We start from the raw sequence: 13,953 nt of genomic DNA, 5'->3' as shown, positions 1-13,953 counted from the left end.
GAGCTCGACTTTCCAGCAAAAAACGACATTTAACGTATTTTTCTGAGCATGTCAACCTGTATAAAATATTTCAAATAACTTTCAGTAACAATAATGTTATTGTTAAGCTGATCATAACATGGTGTCTGAACTTAGTTTCTTCGCAATGCTTGAGCCGAAAACAAAATTCTGATATTGTGAGGAAAGAGTGATGATGATTCAAAGCTGGTTTATCTTTTATTTTCCACGCAGTCCCACCTTCTTGTGGACTCAACACTATTTGTTTGTGGTAATCGCACATTCAGCCTTTACTTAATGAAAAACCAACTTAAACTGGATATTAATATTACTACTACAGTGCTACATTCGCATTACATGTGAGTCTGGAATCTTTGGATCGCATTTAAACAGTCCTGTTTATGAAAAGGTTTAATTTGATTGACACCGGATGTTAGGAAATCTATCTGCGTAGCACATACGGCAAAGAACTTATCTGTGATGGCGGTAGGTCGGAGAATTACTGATGAACCATTTCATCGGACGTAGACTCACTACGGCTGGGAGAAACATGTACACACCCGAGCGGGAGACATGAGAGTTAAAGTTTAGCAACTTCTATTCCCGATTAGTGCATCTACTCTGTGGACTGGTGAGATTGCTAGAAGAGTCCTGAGGAAGTGCAATTCATCCACAAAAGAAGATACTTACAAAAACCTTTGTCCAAGCAATTCTTCACTACTGCTGATCACTCTGGATCCTTGGAATAATAGAAGAGTTGGAGGAGATCCAACGGAGATCGATAGGTGCTCTCGCGGGATTGTATAGTAAGCGGGAGAGTGTTAAGGAAATGCTCAACTCCAGTAGGAGACTGCACAAGAGTTGTTGTGCAACACGGAGAAGATGCTGTGAAATTGGGAGAGACTGAGTTCCGGAGAGAATAGGGCAGGATATTATTTCCTCGCTTACAGCTGTCCTGAAATGATAATGGTGTGATACTCTGACTGATTACAGACATTACAGTAGCGTATTATTAAGCGGTCGTCTCAAGCACGAATCGCGAATACAAGAGGAAAAATGGTTCAAATGGTTCTGAGCACTATCGGAGTTAACTGCTGAGGTCATCGGTCCCCTAGAATTTAGAACTACTTAAACGTAACTAACCTAAGGACATCACACATATCCATGCCCGAGGTAGGATTCGAACCTGCGACCGTAGCAGTCGCGCGGTTCCAGACTGTAGCGCCTAGAACCGCTCGGCCACTCAAGCCGGCAATATAGGAGGAAAGGTGGGAATTCAGAAGCACTCTCGGCCACACGTCGTAAGGTGGCTTGCGAAGTATAGATTTCTATATACAGTGATAGGCGATCACGCTGGAGACTGTGAGCCCCACATACGAAGCTCTATATTATTCTGATTACGACGTATGAGGTAATAGCATTCAACAGTAGCCGTTTCTTATGGCTGATGTACACAGTCGGGGATTTCTGCTTCGACGTTGATAATGACTGAGTGTAGACAGTTATTGGTCACTTACCTCCACTGGCTTCATGGTTTCCTCTGATATCTGCCCCTCTTCAGTAATCAACCTTTTTTCGGCGACGACTTAAGCTCCTTCTATCACAGATGTGCAGCTCACTTCACTTTTCAGGAGATTCTTTTTCTACAATCACCGATACGCACCTCAACAGATTAAGTTCACCAGGCAGACAATTGCTAGGCAACGCACGCAGCACGTCCCGCGATCTTTAATTGTTGTGAGGCTCGCCTAGGAACAATGCTAATAAAGAGTTATCATAGCGTGTGACTCTAGAGAACTTTGTAACCATACGCGATTTGTTTGTAACTGTCGGTAATCCACTAAATAATACTCGTAAGAAAAGAAAACACAAAAAATTTATTTCTGCATCACCGAAAATCCAGAATCTTAATTTAAAGTTGTCCCAAAATAGCAAAATAAATGGGTAATAGAGACTTTCAGCAATATCCACATGTTTTGCAGTTACTTTGACTAGAACCGTTCCTCGAAAAATGGCTCTGAGCACTATGGGACTTTATATCTGAGTCCATCAGTCCGCTAGAACTCAGAACTACTTAAGCCTGACTAACCTAAGGACACCACACACATCCATGTCCGAGGCAGGATTCGAACCTGCGACCATAGCGGTCGCGCGGTTCCAGGCTGAAGCGCCTAGAACCGCTCGGCCACACCGGCCGGCGAATCGTTCCTCGGTTTCTATTCCTGTGATAAGATCGAAACATTTCCATATTGTGTTATTCTGGCGAAAATGAGCACGAAATATGATTGAAGGAGGTATTCGCCGTGAAATTTGTAAATTTATGCATTCAAGCAACGTGACCATCTACAGTTCGTTCAGTGAATTGCAATTTATTTCTGATTTTGGAGAAAACAACCGACACTGAATGGCGTGAGCGACAAGATCACCTCATCGTGAGGGCTAAATGTCGTGTTAAGAAGAGTAAGCGATAGCACACAATGACGATACCTCCAACGTATTAACAAATTAACGAAGGAGTAATGCATACAGTTGTTTCAATATAAAGTCGACTGCACAGGTTGGGCGTATGAAGTACTATATAGCAGAGCTCCCTGTAAAATACTCTCATTGAAAATGGCGTGTAAACATACGACTGAAGTTCTTTAAATGCGAAATGTGAGCTAACACAAAAGTGCTACCGATGGGAGGTTTGCGTGCCCCTTTCCGGAACAGTGCAGTGCATGAGTAGTATGGAAAAAATGAGAAAGAAAGAAGGAAGGAAAGAAGCCTGGGTTTAACGTCCCAGATAAAAAGGGTGAGAAAGGAGTACCTGAATGAATAAACGTGTTTCACAGTAAGGGAAAAGAATGTACCAGGGTGAAAGGTGCAGATACGTTCCATACCAGAAATTATACCTATACCTAAAAGTTGACAGTAACCAAGAAATGACAAAACGCTTTTAACTAACGATTTCCAAAATGGAATTTCTCACCCGCCTAGCTTCAACTACGATTTGCGATCAGAGTCCGTTTATTCCTGTTGTGCGGCAGTAACCACATCGCACACCTTTCCGCATCTCCGCCAGTGCACTCACTGCCCATCTACACACCTCTTGTGCGCCATACTACCGCCATCCGTATGTGTGCACACTGCAGTCTCGTGGCTTCGGTCACGTCAGTGTATTCTTCTGTTTGAGTTCAGCAGAGGGGTGACAGCAGAGGAGGCAGCCAGAAACATTTGCACCGTCTATGGAGTAATACAATCGGACAGAGATTGGCAAGGAAATCGTTTTCTAGTTTTAAGGATTATGGTTTTGAGATTAGGAAGTCCGCAGCTCGTGGTCGTGCGGTAGCGTTCTCGCTTCCCGCGCCTGTGTTCCCGGGTTCGATTCCCGGCGGGGTCAGGGATTTTCTCTGCCTCGTGATGACTGGGTGTTGTGTGATGTCCTTAGGTTAGTTAGGTTTAAGTAGTTCTAAGTTCTAGGGGACTAATGACCATAGATTTTAAGTCCCATAGTGCTCAGAGCCATTTGAACCGTTTGACATTAGGGACTCTCCACGTTCAAGAAGACCTTCGCGGTTTGATGAAGTTATTGTAAATGCATTAATCCTCAATGCCCCACTTCATCATACTCGAAAAATCCCATATGTGAGGAACTGTGATCATTGAACCCTCGTGTGGCTTTCGAAAATAGGAAACGTAAACGCAAAATAGTTACAAGCAGTGATAGTTTTGACGAGGCCGTTGTCTGGAGAATTGTTTACGACTTTTATCTGACCGAAAAACGAGTGGCTACAGTGGAAGGAATTAAAAAGAAATTAAAAGAAGCTGTAGACTTTGAAGGTAGCAATACTAGTGTAAGGTGGTTGTTAAAGAAAGGTAGCAATATTAGTATTTTTTAAAGAAAAAATGAAGCAGACTCATATTGTTAGACAGAGACAACATCCTAGAAAAAAGAATTGCATATCTGAAACGATAAATACACTCAAGAGCAAGAGCCAAAGAAATTGGTTCACCTGCCTAATATCGTGTATGGCCCCCACTAGCACGCAAAAGTGCCGCAACACGACATGGAATGTACTCGGATAATAGATGAAGTAGTGCTGGAGGCGATTGGGCCTATGATTCCTCCAGGGCTGTCCATAAATCCCTAAGAGTTCGAGGTGACGGAGATTTCTTCTGAACAGCATGTTTAAGACATCCCAGACATCCTCAATAATGTTCATGTCTGGGGAGTCTGGTGGCCAGCGGAAGTGCGTAAAGTGCTCGCTCCTGGAGGCACTCTGTAGCAATTGTGGACGTGTCCAGTGTCGCATTGTCCTACTGGAATTGCCCAGGCCCGTCGGAATCCACAATGGGCATGAAGGGATGCAGGTGATCAGACAGGATGCTTACGTACGTGTCATCTGTCAGAAACGTATCTAGACGTATCAGGGGTCCCATACCACTCCAAATGCGGACGCCCCACACCATTACAGATCCTCCACCAGCTTTAACAGTGCCCTGCTTACATGCAGGGTACGTGGATTCATGAGGTTGTCTCCATACCCGTACGCGTCCATCCACTCGATAAAATTTGAAACGAGACTCGTCCGACCAGGCAGCATATTTCCAGTCATCAACAGTCCAAATCCGGTGATAACGGGCCCAGGCGAGGCGTAAAGTTTTATGTCGTGCAGTCATCAAGGGTACACGAAAGCCCATATCGATTATGTTTAGTTGAATGGTTCACACGCTGACACTTGCTGATGGACCAGCATTGAAATCAGCAGCAATTTGCGGAAGGGTTGCACTTCCGTCAATTTGAACGATTCTCTTCAGTCGTTGTTGTTCCCGTTCTTGCAGGATGTTTTCCCGGCCACACCCATGTCTGGGATTTGATATTTTACCGGACTCCTGATATTCACGGTACACTCATGAAATGATCGTACGAGAAAATCCCTACTTCATCGCTACTTCGGAGATGCCATGTCCCATCACTCGTTTGCCGACTATAGCACCACGTTCAAACTCACTTAAATCTTGATAACCTACTATTGTAGCTTCAGTAACCGAGCTAACAGCTACGCCAGACGTTTGTCTTATGTAGGTGTTGCCGACCGGAGCGCCCGCTTACGTATTTCTGTATTTGAATGCTCGTTTGGCGCTTCAGTATAGAATTTATGGAGGAAAAGGAAGACATTGTTTACCCTTATGTAAGTTTCATTTTATCATCACGCATAAGTGGGAAATCATGAACTAATAACACAACTCACTGTCTCCTCAAGCCGGAATCGAGGGACAAAGCCTAATAATTACACATACAGCCGATGAAAAGGGGTATATTCCTAATGCGCTTGTTATGTATAAGTCAAATCAAGCAATAGGAGATTACCACAACCACATGAACGAACAAAATTGTGAAAAATAGATGACGGAAAAGGTGATTCTCAATTCAAATCGTAACTCTATTTTAATTCGCGACAATACTCTATATCACAACCGTAAAATAAATATATCTCCAACGTCCAATTCTAGTAAAATGCCAACAAAGGAACGTACCCCATTCTCGGATGACAGGCTGAAACCTTTTCAACACGACCTTGTTCGAAGAACCAAGCGAAGGACTGTCGAGTATTTCCGTCAGTAGGTTTCTGCACAATGCGGGGCACGTTGTTTTGTTCCATCCTGCTTACCCCCCGGACTTAAATCCAGTAGAAATATTTTGCCATTTCTGAAAGCTTGGGTAGCTTCTAGCAACATCCTTCCAACGTAACAGCTGTGAAACATTTATGAGAGGAGAAATTTAGTTCAGTAGCCAACGAAGATTGGATTCCGTTGTGCGAACACGCAAAAAAATTCAACGAACATACTAGCAGTAAGATATCTTTTCTGACGACGAAACTGTTAAAACAGTAATACGCTTAGGTGGCATAGATAGTAATAGCGAAAGCGATCACTGTGATGGGAGTAACTGCGCTCCATGATAGTGACTGAAGGTGAGTTTCCTGTTTGACGAGCACATGCTTGTGCCCAGGGCCTATAAAGGACACGTCTGGTCAAGCTACCGTGATCCTTTGCGATCGCGACCATTTTGGGTCTAGCCTATCACGCGACTATAGCAGATTGTTTTTGTACTAGGTATACTGTTTGTCACTAGAACGTGAGTGTATTTAGCAATGGGTTGCTGTGCTGCACCGAATTGCAGCAGCAATTCGTCTAAAGAGGTCACATTATTCATATTTCCTACAGAGATAGATCAGAGAGTTAAATGGTTACAGAACTGTAGGAGAGACAAATAGCAGCCAACAATACATTCCAAGTTGTGTGAAGTAAGTAAATTACCGGTTAAAAGAATTAGAATTGAAATATCGTATGTTTTCTAAATAACTTATATGTTTACGATTTTTTAAAGCTTCACTTTGAGGATTCACACTTCGAGTTAAGGAGAGCTGATGGAAGAAGACTGCTAAAATGGACTGGCATTCAAACATAATTTGACGTCCCAAATGCACCCAAACTGTCAGTGAAGGTGAGATGTTCATCAACATTTTTCAGTTTTCATATGTAACCATGTTTCCGACGGAACGCAATTGTTTACTTTATTTTAGATTTATGAACGTAATCTTCCAATCTATAACCAGTTACCAGCACTTGTGTAACCTGAAAGGATTTTAGCTTATGAGAGGATCAAATCAGTGGCGAGTAAATAGTGCCCGGAATTAAATTGTAGACGCACATAAATTTATATGAAGCATTTATGTTTAAAACTCTCCTTTGGCCCAACTGCAGTTTCTGTTGATTCTCAGTACTGTACTGGCATTCTGCCGACAATACGGGTTTGTACAGTTTGTTACTGTGTAGTGTGGTTAGTGGAATCTGTTATATTAAGAATAAATCGTAATTCCGAAGACGGCAATTGTCGCAACCGACGCACTAATTTTGCTATGCCAGTACTGTAGCTGCAATTGCAATGTTGGGATTAGAGGACTTGGTTTCATAGCTGAATGCATGCCAGTGTTCGCTTAAAGGCGCAATGCTGATAAGATGGTTACTGAAAAGGCTGTTTCAACTTTTATTTTAATAATTTTAGCTGTGAAATAATGGAGTTTCGTAATTATATTTCTAGCCACTTACGCGTTTGAGGAAGAAACACATGATCAGAAAAAGGAAGCATGCAATACAGTGGGAGATACTGTTGCAAACTTGCAGTTGCAAAACAAGAGACTGAAAGCGGATGTGAGTTTTTATAGTGAAGTCACTTGCATCATTAATAAAAATTCACTAGTGAGAAAAGGGTTATAATGATTATCATTTACATATATTTTGATGGTAAGTCCATATTAAATATTCTTCTATCTTCACAGATGAAGAAAATGATAGAGAAGATGGCAGAAATGGAGAGCAACCCTAGCAAATTTTTACACGCAGACCAGAAAAAGTAATATAAAGGAGTTTCTCAGTCAAACCCTTACAAATGGTCAAACAAAACTATAAGATTTTCTCTAAAAGTTAAATGTGTTGTTGGTACTAAGAGTTATGGAAATCTGAGGTGCACCAACTACCCATTGCCATCATCAAGGACCCTGAGTAGGAGGACTGAAACCTGCATATTTGCACCTAGAATTAAGCGTGATACTATTCAATAGTTCGGTGAGAACCTGGAGTCTGAAGATGTGCGAGGAAAACTGTGTGTACTTTCAGGAGGACGACAGTTCAAACCCGCTTCCGGCCATCCTGATATAGGATTTCCGTGATTTTCCTAAATCGCTTCAGGCAAATGCCGGGATGGTTCCTGTGAAAGGGCACGGCCGATTTCCTTCCCCATCCTTCCCTAATCCGACCTTGTGATCCGTTTCTAATGACCTGGTTGTCGACAGGACGTCAAACACTAATCTCCTCCTCCTCTGTAGCCAGGTGAAATGTAAAATTAAGCATCCGTGCTTGTCTGGCGAGAGCTTATATTTTGCTGCAGATCAGCCCCACATTTTAGAGAACATTATTAATCCGAGTACATTTGAAAGATTAGAGTTCCAGTGGCTAGAATCTTGTTGAATCGTAATGTAGCTTCTGCTTTACAGTTTGCAGCATTAGCGGGGCTTCTTTGAAAAGATGCTCTAACAACAAGCTGGTTTATTAATAATGTTAATAAGTGGTATGAAATAATCGTAAGTAGAAACAAAGCAGAATCAATCTATACGAACAATGCAGATAGGATGATGCATTTGAGACATATGATGAAGTGGTTTACAACTTTGAGTTTCAGCAGCAAGATGCAGTGGAAACTAATACAAGCTGGACTTCAACTGTCTACTGCAACTGTTCTGGAGTTGTTTGAGGAACTATCTTCGAAGCAGAAAAATTGACTATCTACTAACTGGTAGGCTGTCCAAAGACTATAGAGAATATTTCTTTTCCCAAGTCCGTGAAAGTGGTGGTATTCATCCTACACCAGTAAAATTAAGACATGTAATCAGGAGTTTAGCATTGCACAGTATTCACGTGTACCACGGTAATGACGAGTACTACGTCGACTTATTTCCAAATCAAAACAGCCAGAGGCTAACGCTGAGAGCCTCATCCATCAGACCCTTAAGTATTAACACTGTTCAGCTAGCATGTCTTGTCTGGGTGGGTGGTGCATAAAGTTATCAGAACTTCAAAGTCAGTTACATGTGACACGTCTTAAATCAATATATTCTCCACAACCTTCAGAGAACCTTCCCTATGTGTGGACATCGACTGTGAATCAAGGGGCGTTGATGCATCCAATACAGGCTACACATAATGTTATAAGCCATGGTGAAGAGGTCTTCCAAAAATGTATTTACGAACTGTTGAAATATGACATTTTTCCTCACAATTTGGTTACAATGTGTCTCAGTTGGACTGATTGCGTCAGTGGTTCTTTTTGTCCTAAGCATATGTTGTTGTTGTTGTGGTCTTCAGTCCTGAGACTGGTTTGATGCAGCTCTCCATGCTACTCTATCCTGTGCAAGCACCTTCATCTCCCAGTACCTACTGCAACCTACATCCTTCTGAATCTGCTTAGTGTATTCATCTCTTGGTCTCCCCCTACGATTTTTACCCTCCACGCTGCCCTCCAATACTAAATTGGTGATCCCTTCATGCCTCAGAACATGTCCTACCAACCGATCCCTTCTTCTGGTCAAGTTGTGCCACAAACTTCTCTTCTCCCCAATCCTATTCAATACTTCCTCATTAGTTATGTGATCTACCCATCTAATCTTCAGCATTCTTCTGTAGCACCACATTTCGAAAGCTTCTATTCTCTTCTTGTCCAAACTATTTATCGTCCATGTTTCACTTCCATACATGGCTACACTCCATACGAATACTTTCAGAAATGACTTCCTGACACTTAAATCAATACTGGATGTTAACAAATTTCTCTTCTTCAGAAACGCTTTCCTTGCCATTGCCAGCCTACATTTTATATCCTCTCTACTTCGACCATCATCAGTTATTTTGCTCTCCAAATAGCAAAACTCCTTTACTACTTTAAGTGCCTCATTTCCTAATCTAATTCCCTCAGCATCACCCGACTTAATTAGACTACATTCCATTATCCTTGTTTTGCTTTTGTTGATGTTCATCTTATATCCTCCTTTCAAGACACTGTCCATTCCGTTCAACTGCTCTTCCAAGTCCTTTGCTGTCTCTGACAGAATTACAATGTCATCGGCGAACCTCAAAGTTCTTATTTCTTCTCCATGAATTTTAATACCTACTCCGAATTTTTCTTTTGTTTCCTTTACTGCTTGCTCAATATACAGATTGAACAACATCGGGGACAGGCTACAACCCTGTCTTACTCCCTTCCCAACCACTGCTTCCCTTTCATGTCCCTCGACTCTTATAACTGCCATCTGGTTTCTGTACAAATTGTAAATAGCCTTTCGCTCCCTGTATTTTACCCCTGCCACCTTTAGAATTTGAAAGAGAGTATTCCAGTCAACATTGTCAAAAGCTTTCTCTAAGTCTACAAATGCTAGAAACGTAGGTTTGCCTTTCCTTAATCTTTCTTCTAAGATAAGTCGTAATGTCAGTATTGCCTCACGTGTTCCAGTGTTTCTACGGAATCCAAACTGATCTTCCCCGAGGTTGGCTTCTACTAGTTTTTCCATTCGTCTGTAAAGAATTCGTGTTAGTATTTTGCAGCTGTGACTTATTAAGCTGATAGTTCGGTAATTTTCACATCTGTCAACACCTGCTTTCTTTGGGATTGGAATTATTATATTCTTCTTGAAGTCTGAGGGTATTTCGCCTGTTTCATACATCTTGCTCACCAGATGGTAGAGTTTTGTCAGGACTGGCTCTCCCACGGCCGTCAGTAGTTCCGAATATTGTCTACTCCGGGGGCCTTGTTTCGACTCAGGTCTTTCAGTGCTCTGTCAAACTCTTCACGCAGTATCGTATCTCCCATTTCATCTTCATCTACATCCTCTTCCATTTCCATAATATTGTCCTCAAGTACATCGCCCTTGTATAAACCCTCTATATACTCCTTCCACCTTTCTGCTTTCCCTTCTTTGCTTAGAACTGGGTTTCCATCTGGGCTCTTGATATTCATACAAGTCGTTCTCTTATCTCCAAAGGTCTCTTTAATTTTCCTGTAGGCGCTATCTATCTTACCCCTAGTGAGATAGGCCTCTACATCCTTACATTTATCCTCTAGCCATCCCTGCTTAGCCATTTTGCACTTCCTGTCGATCTCATTTTTGAGACGTTTGTATTCCTTTTTGCCTGTTTCACTTACTGCATTTTTATATTTTCTCCTTTCATCAATTAAATTCAATATTTCTTCTGTTACCCAAGGATTTCTATTAGCCCTCGTCTTTATACCTACTTGATCCTCTGCTGCCTTCACTACTTCATCCCTCAAAGCTACCCATTCCTCTTCTACTGTATTTATTTCCCCCATTCCTGTCAATTGCTCTCTTATGCTCTCCCTGAATCTCTGTACAACCTCTGGTTCTTTTAGTTTATCCAGGTCCCATCTCCTTAAATTCCCACCTTTTTGCAGTTTCTTCAGTTTTAATCTACAGGTCATAACCAATAGATTGTGGTCAGAGTCCACATCTGCCCCTGGAAATGTCTTACAATTTAAAACCTGGTTCCTAAATCTCTGTCTTACCATTATATAATCTATTTGATATCTTTTAGTATCTCCAGGGTTCTTCCATGTATACAACCTTCTTTCATGATTCTTAAACCTAGTGTTAGTTATGATTATGTTGTGCTCTGTGCAAAATTCTACCAGGCGGCGTCCTCTTTCATTTCTGTCCCCCAATCCATTTTCACCTACTATGTTTCCTTCTCTCCCTTTTCCGACACTCGAATTCCAGTCACCCATGACTATTAAATTTTCGTCTCCCTTCACAATCTGAATAATTTCTTTTATTTCATCATACATTTCTTCAATTTCTTCGTCATCTGCAGAGCTAGTTGGCATATAAACTTGTACTACTGTAGTAGGTGTGGGCTTCGTATCTATCTTGGCCACAATAATGCGTTCACTATGCTGTTTGTAGCAGCTTACCCGCATTCCTATTTTCCTATTCATTATTAAACCTACTCCTGCATTACCCCTATTTGATTTTGTGTTTATAACCCTGTAGTCACCTGACCAGAAGTCTTGTTCCTCCTGCCACCGAACTTCACTAATTCCCACTATATCTAACTTCAACCTATCCATTTCCCTTTTTAAATTTTCTAACCTACCTGCCCGATTAAGGGATCTGACATTCCACGCTCCGATCCGTAGAACGCCAGTTTTCTTTCTCCTGATAGCGACATCCTCCTGAGTAGTCCCCGCCCGGAGATCCGAATGGGGGACTATTTTACCTTCGGAATATTTTACCCAAGAGGACGCCATCATCATTTAATCATACAGTAAAGCTGCATGCCCTCAGGAAAAATTACGGCTGTAGTTTCCCCTTGCTTTCAGCCGTTCGCAGTACCAGCACAGCAAGGCCGTTTTGGTTATTGTTACAAGGCCAGATCAGTCAATCATCCAGACTGTTGCCCTTGCAACTACTGAAGAGGCTGCTGCCCCTCTTCAGGAACCACACGTTTGTCTGGCCTCTCAACAGATACCCCTCCGTTGTGGTTGCACCTACGGTACGGCTATCTGTATCGCTGAGGCACGTAAGCCTCCCCACCAACGGCAAGGTCCATGGTTCATGGGGGGGGGGGGGGGTCCTAAGCATAATGTAGTGGAATTTCTTTCAAAGACTTTTTTCTCTGTGAGACCACACACTTTTGCCAAAGTCTTAAACATGCGTTTCTCTACTAAATCAAAAGGCTATACCCGTAAAAGTTCGTTATGCGAACGAGTGCTGATATTCAGAAATAATGTTTTGCTACTGTAAGTAGAACGTTACGTTTTACCTACAGCAGCCCTTGATGTCATAGTGCACATGCGACAGATGTTGAAGGCGGAAAACTATCTCTTTTTCATTACTCCTTCAGTCAGTAAGCGTAAAGCCGGAACTTCTGCTCTTTTATTTTCACTGTTAATTACAATTATTGGTTGTTATCTCGTTTTCTCTTGCTGTTCACATAATTAGCTGCTGCTGTAATACGCCATTGCGTTTATTCGTACAAGTATTGAACAAGAAATCTCATCCTCGTATGTTATTTGCTGAGTTCCTGGAATTACTTGTGAGCAAGTTCACAATTGAGAAACACGGTTTGAGTGTCCTCAGTTGCGTCGGTATCCATAAAATCCAGTAGTCTCACCCCCAAAATTGAACTCATTAGAAGAGTGTGTAGCCGGCTTTAACGTTCCAAGATCTCGCTTGGGTCCGTGGTGTGGTCACACACCTGTAACTCGCGCAAATATTTCTTGTTATTGTCAAACATGAATTAAATTGTCCGGATGATAAGCATGATGGAGAATTGTAGTCCTAGATTCAGTGTTATTGTAACTCAGCAAACGAAAGCCGTAACTCCAGATCAGGTAGTGTGACGACAGATTGACTGGCGTTTCTCTTTTAAAAAATTTCTACCAGTAGTCACAGTTGCACTTATTTCATAAATTAATCTAAACACCCGACCAGTGGTAAGTCTCGTGAGCTCTCGAATCTACAAACAATGTGTCAAAATATTCCACTATTCAAATCATAAGTATAATAAATACATGCTGAGCATAGCGCCTCTCTTCGCCGGTCCGTTTCCGGCGTCACAGGGTTACCTGAGTATGTTGTTCCATTTATAAAAAAATGTAATTACATATCACAGTCTCATGCACGTAACGTTTATTGCAAGGAAAACATATTTAACAACATAAACAGAAATTAACTTAGGCTGTTCGTAAGGAGAGTCTTTTCGCGCTCTTTTCACTGATGGTTTCAAAAATTTTGAAAATCACATTAAACATGATATTCCTTCTGTACCAAGTAGACATTAGGTTGAGCCACAATAAAGTCTGGAGTGGCGAATTGTAGAAACTCTATCACCATTAACTTTTCTTATACTACTTATTTTTAGTGACGAAACAAACGCTACGTAGGCTCACAGGCCACTTATTCCATCTTTTATCTGAGCTTCTGTATGTCGATAAAATTGGTTCTGAACTGGGAATGCAACTCAGACCGCCCATAACGCGGAATTTGATCAATTCGTGACAATACAGCTCGGCTACAATTTGTTGTTTGTTCAAAACTGCAGATTCCTCAACAGCTCCACATATTGCGCATGAATGGGTTCGAATCCTGGCCCGGCACTAAAGATTTCATTATGTATTATCAAGATCTATCATAAGAACACCTATGTACTGGTGGATAATAATTTCGATTTTTAATGTATTTTCATTCGTTGTCAGCACTAACGATATTTGACGTTTTTGACTCCCAGTGAGACAGAACTATTTAAGTTCAAGATGTTATTCCGAGCTGCTGGTGGAGAAAAATTCGGTAGCTGACGTCTCTTTGTGTGTAGTCAACAACGATATGTGTGGTGCTCTATTCCCAG

The sequence above is a fragment of the Schistocerca serialis genome, unplaced genomic scaffold (genome assembly GCF_023864345.2).
Source record: "Schistocerca serialis cubense isolate TAMUIC-IGC-003099 unplaced genomic scaffold, iqSchSeri2.2 HiC_scaffold_1352, whole genome shotgun sequence".
In the NCBI taxonomy this organism is placed as follows: Eukaryota; Metazoa; Arthropoda; class Insecta; order Orthoptera; family Acrididae; genus Schistocerca; species Schistocerca serialis.
The sequence above is the reverse complement of the archived record's forward strand: the minus strand, read 5'-3'. Positions refer to the sequence as shown.